The sequence below is a fragment of the Brassica rapa genome, chromosome A05 (assembly GCF_000309985.2).
Source record: "Brassica rapa cultivar Chiifu-401-42 chromosome A05, CAAS_Brap_v3.01, whole genome shotgun sequence".
Lineage (NCBI taxonomy): Eukaryota > Viridiplantae > Streptophyta > Magnoliopsida > Brassicales > Brassicaceae > Brassica > Brassica rapa.
Window position 1 is genome coordinate 15,660,285 of NC_024799.2, and position 11,246 is coordinate 15,671,530.

Consider the following 11,246-nt stretch of genomic DNA (forward strand, 5'->3'; position numbering starts at 1 on the left):
GAAGAAAGTGTGTCAAAAGCAAGATTGTCTCTAGATGTAATTGTAAAGTGATAATGTGTCTCTAGATGTAAATTTCTCCTTTATGAGTTTGCTATTACAAGCAGAGCCACATTGCACTTGAGACACACATTATTAGGTGTGAAAGACATCAACACCCTTTGACCAGAGATAGAACCAACTTACTTGCTAACTTGAGTTATCCAAACAATCGTCTCTCTCCTCTAATTTTCCCTTTACCAAATCGCGAACCCTGATTCTGCAGAAAGTTCCCAATTTTCAGATTCCAACAAGAAGACTAAGAACTCTAAGACATCCTCCGAGCTGGGTTTTCCTTCTCTGAATATCAGCCTCGCTCTCATCTCCATCCCTCCTCTCCTTTCGATGTTGCATCCCATTTAAATTGAATCTCAGATTGCTATGGTCCCTTAAGCTATCTCTTATTTCTTGCGACTCTAGTTTCATCTCCCCCAATTCGGCCTTGGGGATCCCGATCTCGAGTTTCTCTGAGCCTCTATACTCGTTGCAGGTCATCATCTCAATGCAAACTCTTAGCGTTTCAAATCTCTCTACTTGTGGTTGTTGTTGTTAGGTCTAACGTCTCAATTTTATTTTATTTCAGTTTCCTCTTGTTTTATGAAAGAGAGACATTTTATCTTAACTATTCTGGACTATTCAAAAAGATTCCATTTTTTCAACTCTGAATTGTTGGTCATTGTCTTAACAGAGACAAGTATATTACAAAATACTGAGACAAGGATTCCGGCAAGATTCCATTTGCATTACAACATGGTACATGGATTGCTTATTCTTCTCCTTTCCAACAAAGCCATGTCTCTGCTCTCAGATCTCGTCAACCTCAACCTCTCAGACAAAACCAAGCAAATCATTGTTTAATACATATGGTTCATTCTCCCTTCTCTCTGTTTCTATCTCACGACGACTCTCATTATCTCTGTTTCTTGCTATTGTTGTGTTGATGATGTGGACGTGTACAGCTTAAAGCTTGTCCATTTTTTAGTTTTTTGTCTTCTGGGTATGTGATATTTCCATATGGGTTTTGATTGAACAGGTTCAGCGGATATGGCATGGACATTAGAAGCAAAGCCAGAGTAAACTGATAGTTTGTCTCATCCATACCCGAGAGAATTTGGGAGGTTTCTGCTCCTTCCAAGGCGTGATTAGATTCCATTGGGCTGCCGTGTGGTGGTCATATTGGCTCTAGTATCGCGTGTTCTTTGCATCCATGCTGCCGTAAACGCAACCTTGTCCACATATCTTTGTCCACACTACCTTAAAGTGAGACATCTATAGTGACCAAGCTGTTTTCTCTGTCGTTGTCTTGTCCATGGATAACTTCAAGAGATGTAGTAATCAAAGGATGGAGACGAGACTGTGTGACTAAATGAAACAGAGTATCCCCTGTCACCGCCGTGGTTGTGGAGCCTCTCAATGCTGCGATTCAGATTCATCAATCATGTAAGCTCATTCAGAAGAAAGTTTCGAGTTTTTTGATATAGTTTTTTTTTTAAGAAACCTTGTCCACAATACACCTTGTCCACATTACCTTGAAGAGATATTTCACTTGATTAACATCTTAATGAAGATGAAGAGAGGATTTTTATGGCTTACTACTAATACATCTTATACAGAAATGCTTCATTGAATCATTATTCTAATGTGTTAGAGATTGAGCAAGCTCAGTTTTGATTGTTTCAGTTGTTGCTTTGAAGAAGAGAGTAGAAAGCATCAGGAAGATAATCTTGCTCCCTTGACTGTGAAGAAAAGAAGGAGAAAACTATTACTTATAGTTCCATCAGAAGATCCTGATCAGAGGCTTGCACAAATGGGCACACTTGCATCTGCTTTAATAGCATTGGGTACTATCAAATACAGTGACGACTTAATTTATGTACATGTCCATTACAAAAGCTTGTCCACAACTTTAGGTTTTCAGTCCATGTATTCTCTATTTTCTATGTCCATGTCCACACAATTTTTTTTACAAAATCTTGTCCACAACTTTCAGTTTTATATCCATGTGTTCTCCGTATTCTATGTCCATGTCCATAATTTTTGTTTTTTATGTCGAAATGTATTAGCTAGTTTTTTTTATTATAAGCCGTTAGATTGACATTCTTTTTTTGATCGTGTGGCCTTTATTATAGCACAGAAAACAGAGAATACAAAGTCTTTCCATTTGTCTTAGTAAGGGTAAAATTGTCAACAAAGTCTCTTGGTTTCTGTGATTGTGTGTCACAAGTAGAAAGTGACTTTAGATGTAAAGTAAATTCAAAATGTGATTCATTATGTAATCAATTCGAATAAAAATATGCACCTGTATGCCAAAATTCATTTTACTTAGATTATACAATTATACCCTTAGATTAATCCAAATTTAACTTCTTCTTTTTTTGACAACATCGAAATTTAACTTAATTAAAATATAGAATATTTGTTAATTGTTTTGTTAATACAATTTTATAAAAAGAAAAGGTAAAATACAAAAAAAAACATATGGTTAACCTACTTTTCACTCTCTTCTCCTGTTTACTCTGCCGAAAGCTTCCTCTTCTCTTCAATGGTGATATCTTCTTCTTCACACTGTTAAAATATGTCATCGCTGTTCTCTATTTCTTCTTTCCTGTTTTTTTTTTCTATGTTTCTTCTTCCTAGTATTTGTTCTTTGTCGTTTTGTTGCACTTCCATGGCAGTTCACCTTCGTTTTCTTCTACTAAGAGCATCTCCAAAAAGAAACTCTATTTTAAAGTTTCCAAAATTATATATTTGAAGTTTAAAGGTGTTCTACACCAAAAGCAAAACTTTAAATTCAACTTCAAAACTATTTGTATTTTATAATATGGTCCTTATATTTGTCATAACTAATTTGAATTCATAAAAATTTTGTAAATAACTAGCAGATATATAAACATATTACAACAATATTAATAAATAAAATATTCTATTAAAATATAAAAATTTAAATAAAAATAACTTAATTAATATTGAACTTCAAACAAAATACCATATTATTCTATAAAATGAGTTTCGAAATGCATATATGATCTATTAGTGCATTTCGAGGTAAAAATAGCTCTCCTCATTTTTACTTTGTAGATTACGAGCTAAAAGTTGTTGAAATCGGGTGATATTGATACTTGTAAATACAATAGATCTGAACAAGAAAGTAAAAGAGAAACATAAAATATTGCTAAAAGACTAATTTCTTTTCAATGATATTAATACTCGTGAATATATTCGATATGAACAAGAAAATATTGTACGAAAATACATCAAAAACAACAACAACAACCATCTTAAGTTACACAAAAAAAATTTGGACAATATTTGAAAATTTTGAAGGTTTCGGATCAAACTTACCTGACTATTAGTGTTGTTGTAATATTTAAATTTGTGTAATTGTTATGTCTTCATGTAACTTTTTAAATTTTTTTTGCTTAGTTTCTTTTGTATATTATTGTTGTCTAAATCTAGTTTAAAATATTTTAAATCTTATTTTAAAGTTTTATTTAATTTTATGTGTAAGATTTAAAATCTGTATAAAAAATTAAAATATTTATGAGATATATTTTTTTTAAAGATTAAAACAATAAAGAATAAATATTTATGAATCATAAAAGTGGTGTGTGATTGTAGGGACCACAATGCAAATAAAATATGAAACTTCAAATTTGAAGTTTGAGTAGTGAAACTCTATATTAGTGAAACTTCAAATATAGAGTTTCACTATTCAAAACTTCAAATTTGAAATTTTGAAGTTTCTTTTTTGAGAACAAAAAACTTCATATATGATGTTATAGAGTGTCTTTTGGAGATGCTCTAAATCATACTCCAAACCTTCAATTGCATCAAATTCATCTACCTCTCGATCAATATATGATTTTTTTTTTCTCATTCACTTAGAGCCCTATATTTAGATTGGTTTGATTTTCATATCTTTTAATGGACTGTTCACATTTTTTATGAGCTTATGAGTACTGATATTCACTGGATTATACGCTCAAACCAACCTTTAACTGATGATCATTGCTGGGTATGTGTGTCAACCTCCATGTTTCTTAAACGTAGAACATTAGTATCTTCTGTTTCTAGTTTACAAGTTAGTGAGTACATTGTTATACTTTGTTACAAAGCTCCAGAGTTGCTCCTTAATTGCTCAGAGTAAACAGCATCAATTGATATCTGGTCCGTAGGTTGTATTCTCGGTCAAACAATGACAAGAGAGCTTTTGTTTCCGGTTAAGAACTCTCTTTCTCTTACTGTGATTCTTTTTAAGGATTCTTTTTTTTTTTGAATGAATGTTAAATTTATTCACAAAAAAAAGCCTTATTACAACTAGTGCATACTTTGTTGCAAATCAATTTGCATACTAAACCTCAAAAAGATAAGACTATAAGCTAATTACATTCATGTTTGAAACCAAAATTGCATTAGTAGCACCTCCATCCCTCTCCCTCCTTTCTTCTGCACCAAAGTGATTCTTAAGGATTCAAGCTTGGGGTTCTTAAGGAGTGACAACACAAGGAGATAAGGAGATACGTTAGACAGCTTCCACAGTACCCTGAGACAAAGTCAAGTTCAATCCTCAAGACAAAGTCAAGTTCAATCCTCAAGTTCAATAAACTCATCACAATGCTCGTTTTGTCTTGCTCTGTTTTCGTTATAGAATCTCTGATAAGTTATGATTATGTCTGTAATATGAAAGAACACAATGAGAAATTGAAAAAAAGGAACAGCCTTTGAGCTGTGTGCGCAAAACCAGTCGTCTTTTTATTTTCTTCTTTTTAGAGCTGCACACTGACTTTAATTTTCTAGACTTTTAAGTAAAATGAATATTCAAAATTATAGATTGATTAGAAACCTTGGACCTTTGTACTGTAAAAAACAAGTAAATAATCTGATGTCTAAGCAAACAAATCAATGAAAATTGAAAAGAAAGAGAGAGATAGACTGTGTGCTAACGATTCAATGAAAAAAAACTGAGAGAGAGAAGGAGACTCTGTGATTGATTGCAAGTTTTCTTAATGATGATGATGGGGTCTAAATGTGCCTAACCAAGATAGCTGAAGTGTTTGCTAGAAGAGGATTCAATGAAAAAAAAAACAGAGAGAGAGGAGGAGTCAGTCTTGCAGAACAGATAAGAGATACATAAGGTCTTTCCGTCCTGATGGTTAAATGCCTTGGGCAATTGTCATGGGTAATGGGTTCGAGAGAGGTTTCTATATTTTCTCAAATTTTAATTAATTAGATACAGTAAATATTATGCGATTTCCATATTTTCATAATTTTTAAAACTAAAACATTGAAAATCAGAAGGATCCAAGGTGCAAAAGGAGCTCCTACTAGGCCTGACGGGGAAAGGTTGGTAGCCTTTAGCGCTATGGCATGTCTGCTTATGAAACTACCCGTCGAGACCTGCGAAAGATAAAGGAGAGATAGGAGCCAGTTGCCAAATTCTCCTCGCAAAGTTGATATACCATGGATTTGACCCATTTTCACCCATGGTATATAAGTATTTTACTATCTATATACTATATATTCCATCCTACTAGGTATGTTTTCAGGTTCAGAAGTATCTTGGAGTAAAGTGATGATTATGGAGCATTTAGGAGCTTAAATGAGATTTCATCCAAGCTGACCATTAGAGGTCTCGATACGAAGGAGAGACAATCGATCGATGCACATCCAGTGTCGTCGATCGATACAGAAAAGACGCCTCGACGATTGAAGATTATGATCGATCGATGTACATCCTGTACCATCGATCGATGCCGAGACGCGGACGCACGACCTAGTTGCAGCCGACTTTAAACCCAAGACTTCACCAAATTACAAGAATACCCCTGACGAGTTTTTAACCTAATAGATTATATACTTGCATAAGTGTTTAGAGGCAGGAGAGCTTTTCAGCCACCTTTTGTGTTTTCTTATTTTCAGTAAAGAGTTTTAGGAGAGAATATCATAGAGAGATTTGTGATTGGAACTCCATTTGATTCATCTATTCTATTCTATGCATTTTTCATTTACATTTTGTTTCATGAAATCCTTAGCTATGTCTGAGTAGTTCACTTGTTAGATTCAGGGTTCAAATAGGTTAGAGGGATTAGCCTCAACTATAGATTGCTAAGTTGTGGTATTTATTGATAGATTGATCTTAATGCTTGTTCTAGATTAGCTACCTAGAATATTGAATCTAGGAATCTGCATGAGTCAAGCAACCTTGACCATCCAGTCCTGAATCTAATATGTCAGACTAGACGATAGGAAAAAGGCTACCGCTGAACCAGGAAGCTAGTGTTCATTATCAACTTGCGCCTAGGGCTTAACTAGAAGCATCGATTGATACTGTCTTCTGATAATCGATCGATCTTGCGAAAGGTGTATCGATCGATGTCCCTATAGGACCATCGATCGACACTTTCTTGTGGTCAATAAACAACAGTTGAGATCCAAGATTTAGTTAGTTAACCAGTGAAACATTGCCATTGCTGATCACTGTGTTAAAGGGTTGAGTTCTAACATATCATACAAGCAACTGATAGGCTTCTATAGGATTATAATCTCCAATACCTGAATAGAAACTCTGCATCTAATATCTTTCCAATAAGTTACACCCCCAATCATCTTGTTAGTCGAGCAATAGACTTGCTCATTTAGGATTGCTATTTACTTTTAAACCAATAAACAACAAAACCTTAGAATTAATAATCATCTAGATTTAATAGGTTCCCTAGCTCCTTGTGGATTCAATCCCTAAGTACTACAATTGAACCTCTTATTTGAGAGAGTAATTCACTCCTTAGGATAATTAGAGTGGAATCAAAAGTCACAGTCAAAAAAGATATTGAGGATTGATTCCTCATCTCCACATCGTTTGTAGTTGAGCTCTGAGCGAACGCCTCTAGTAGCAAGAAGAGATCCTACTGGGAGTGCATCTTTTGCAGCTCGCCATAGGAAGAACTAGATCTTAGGTGGTATATGGACCTCCCAAATCAGCTTCATCCAATTTGTTGCCGAGTCTCCAGTGTGGGGGACTTTCTTCCTCATCAACCGGTGCCCTGACTTGGTGGAGTAGATTACATTCTTCTCCCCCAGCCAAACTCGCTTGTCTGGTGGTTGAAGTGAGCTTGGGATGATCTGTCTGATGGTTTCCTCATAGAGAGGTAATTCTTGACGTATTTTAGTCAAGTCCCAGCTGTTTGTTGAGTGATCTAGGAGGTCAGCAACCTTTAGATGTTGAGCGCTGAGCGTAATGGGGCCAATTGGAGTTGCTACCTCTGTGCTAGACAGCCATGGGTCAGACCAGACAGCGATGTCCTGTCCGTTACCCACAACATAACCAAGACCCAGTTTCAGAGCCTCTTCCCCGCCATGATTCCATACCACCCATGAGATGAGTTGTTCTTGTTTGTGCTCTCCATAAAGGAGCATTCACGGAAGTATTTCCCTTGAGAACTTGAGCTAGCAGTGAGGTTGGGTTATTCAAGATTCTCCAGCCAAGCTTTGCTAAAAGCGAGTCATTCTAAGTTTCTATATCTTTAAAGCCCAGTCCTCCTAGCAATTGAAAATTAATAGTAAAAAAATTAATATTAATTAGAAGACTTCCAGAGATGTCTTCTGTCAGAAGACTTCTCTAAATGTATTCTCGATTTTTATTCAGTGTTTCTGGTCAAACATTTGATTACGAAAAAGAACTTCTATAAAAGTATTTTGTCATAAGACTTCTACATATCTGAAAAAGGCAAATATGATTAATTGCAAAAGTAACCTATACAGACTTCTTGCGATAGTGAGAAGACTTAATGTGACTGTTAGAAAACTTCTTCTAAGAAAAAGTCAAATATCTGCAAAACTAACATGTTTATCAGAGAAGACTTCACTAGAAGTCTTCTCTGGTATTTTTAAGAAAATTCAAATACAAAAGTAAGCAAATATTTTCAAAGGAAAACTTTTTAAGAAGTCTCATGTAGAGTAGACTTCTTTAGAAGTATTCTTAGTAAATTTACGATTGCCAAATGACCTAAATGGAAGAATTCTTAAAAAAGTCTTCTTTGGAAGACTTCTGAGAATTCTATGAGAAGTCTTCTACGTCAGTGTTTATTAAACTTTTATTTTCTCCAAATTTAAAATAAATTTTATAAGATTTTCTTGTTAATTCATGTGTATTAGTCAATATTAAAGCTTCTGAATGAAATTCATAGCTTAATTGGTGATAATTATAAGGTTACTAATATTCATGTTTATTAATGTTTCTAGTTAATGAGAGAAGTCTTCTACGTTAGTTTTTGTAAAACTTGTATTTTCAAGAGTGTTAAGTAACTTCAATATATGTGTTTTAACTTTCAAAAGTGTTAAGTAACTTCAGGAATATCAAGTCATGTGGTTTAATTTATCTTCTTAGATCATAAGATATACTTTTAACTTTCATGAGATTTAAAATTTCAACTTTCACTTGAAATTTCAATTTCTTGGTTAAATTTTATTTTCCCGCTTATTTTTATTTCCCATTTAATTCGCGAGAAATTTTCCGAGAAATCTTCAGGAGAAGTCTTCCGAGAAGTCTTATGAGAGAAGACTTCTGGAGAAGACCTCCAAAAAGTATTCTGAGAGAAATCTTACTGTGTTCTCTGGTTATGTTTTTAAAGAATTTTCTTAAAAAATCTTCTATGATTGATAATGTTGAAGGAAGATTTCCGAGAAGCCTAATGTGATTGATATTGCTAAAAGGTTTTTTGTTATGTTGTATCAATAACTTCAATAATGTCAAATAATGTTAGCTAAATAATATTGTAGACATAAATATATTTACCAAATTTCTTTCATTAACATCTCTTCAATTTTACAAAAGAATCCACAACTAAAAGAGTACACATACAAATCACAAAATATATCATAAACAAAATTATTACACATGGAGCAAGAGATCATTCCTCAACATAGATAAGCTTGAACTCCACTTAACATCATCCTTTTGTACCACTTTTGACAAGCAATCATGTATGTGAAGTCTTTCGGGAAGTCTTCCTGAATTAGGAAAACTTCAGAAGACTACAGAAGACTTCCTAGTCTTCCGGAGTCTGACTCAAATCTGAAAAACTTTCATATCTAAAAACGTTCAAATTGCTTCAAAATAGAGAAAAACTTCAAAAATAAGATTTTATGCTTGAATAATAAATAAAACATTCACATTAGATTGAATCTATAACTTTCTAGAATCTAATGTATAAAAAGCACAAAAATACATATCCAAAATTTATAGATCTACCTTCAAAGAAGTGGAAACTGAGAATCATGTAATGAAAAATCTGCAAAAACAAGATAAATTAGTAAGAAAGACATGAGACACAAAAATAAGAAATTGATATAAAGTTTGGTGTTTTCAAGTATAAAGAGATTAGAGAGAGGTTGAAGAGTTTTAGAGTGAGAAACATTACATTTTTGTTGCAGTCATTTGAGAGGAAGAGAGAGAATATGCGAATTTTCTTAATATAAAGAGAAAAAAATCAATTAGGTTGAATATTTTCGGTTCAGAACACTTATTTGGAAAAAAAGTCTTTTAAACCCTAAATTTAGTATTCTTCTGAGAAGACTTCCCAAAAAATCTTCTAATCCATTACATGTTAGAAAATTTTCCCAAAAAGTCTTCTGAATCATAAAATCAAATAACTAACCTGATAGCAACAAACATTTCCTTAAATCTATACTATAGTAAAAGTTAAATAAGAGCTCCTCTCATGCTGTCCATATCCTCAATAATAATCAACCAATAAGAGAAATCCTTTATGCCACGTCATCTATGCTTAGCCAATTCTTAAAAGAAATCGGGCCCCGGGCTTTTGGGATCTTCGATCTCCGTAAATCAGTTCTCTGCGCCTCATATACAGCCCAGGTGAAAAACACTTGACAAACCCTAATCCTCTAAAACGTCCATCTACTCACTCATTCCATTCAATCTGTCTTCTCAGTTTCATCTTCTTTGTAATTAATCAAACAGTTGAGTAATTTATATTGAGAGGGAGAGAAACAGGCGATCGATTAGGGTTTGTGTTCATCGTAAATTTCTATAACGATCGGAGGCATGAGCTCGACGGGGAATCTGATAACGTCAATCCAGGGCCTATCAGCGAGCTCCGGGGACTTATCCGCACTCCACCGTATTCTCAAAGGAGCTGAGGAGACGCTCCTAGCCGATTCGGATCTTGAACTCTCTACTCTCGAACAGCTCGAACCTTCGAAGCATTCTCTCGGCTACCTTTATCACCTTCCATCTCCGTTACCCATTCTCCTCTGCAATTAATCGTTCCTTACACCTCCCTCTGTTTCTCCTTCTTTATAAACGCTTTCTTCTGAGCTTACTACAAATCGAAAGTCGAAAGCCTCCTCTTAGTAATCTTAAGCCACAGCGATGAAATCCAACTGAAAGTCACCCGTTTAAACCGGAAATTTTCATGTCGCTTTGTATTTCACATCTCACCACGTCCATCTCGATCCGAATTACAATTCCGACTCATACATTTCTATGGGAGACAAAAAAACGCAGCAAAAGAAGGAACCTTTATTGGACTGGAAATGCTCATCATTGACGAACAGGTTTGTGATTTTAACCCAAAATTTTCGTCACCTAATCAGTATTATAAACCCTGAATTATTTATCTCCTGACAGAGCACAAGAGCACAATGATGCACGGGTCCGTACCATCAAGCAGTGTTCAAATACTTGCATCAAACCATGAAAGATTTACAGCCTTTGTGGACTGAAAGGTGATCTCTATGGTTAGCTGTATATGTATTTATATTATCTTTGAGTTCTATTGTTCGTCTGCGTTTTAGTTATCACTATTTACCCCCACGTTAAACTTATACTCTTTGTTAAAAAATGTTGTAGATTTTGTTGGCCACGTGAAGGTGGTGAATGGACAGCTCCCATCCTTGACGAAGTGGAAATAGCAAACACACGGCGTCTTATGATGAATGAATGTATGTGTTCTATTGACTCTCCCAACATCAGTATATAATATATGTATTTAGAAATACTGAATTCTAACGATTAGGAGATAATAAACTGTTCAAAATCTGAATCATATCTACACAATCAGTTGTATTGAACCTAACCCTGGTAGTTATAATCTTTTGCAGGGTACCTGTTATGAAGCTGTACTTTTGGGACAAGACTGCAACAGATTTCTGCAAGAAATTCATATCCTATGAAAACACTCCCACCATGCTTT

General features: G+C 34.4%; 2 long non-coding RNA genes across 2 annotated transcripts; one reads left to right on the top strand and one right to left on the bottom strand.

Moving 5' to 3' along the window:
• Positions 1-189: 189 nt before the first annotated feature.
• Positions 190-2,136, top strand: LOC117133974. Its single transcript, XR_004458059.1, has 2 exons — positions 190-526; positions 725-2,136. It is a non-coding gene; the product is annotated as an uncharacterized LOC117133974 (long non-coding RNA).
• A 3,888-nt stretch (positions 2,137-6,024) lies between these two features.
• On the bottom strand, positions 6,025-10,811 carry LOC103868824. Its single transcript, XR_633038.3, has 2 exons — positions 10,572-10,811; positions 6,025-10,247 (listed from the first exon to the last, which is right to left on the bottom strand). It is a non-coding gene; the product is annotated as an uncharacterized LOC103868824 (long non-coding RNA).
• Positions 10,812-11,246: the final 435 nt, after the last annotated feature.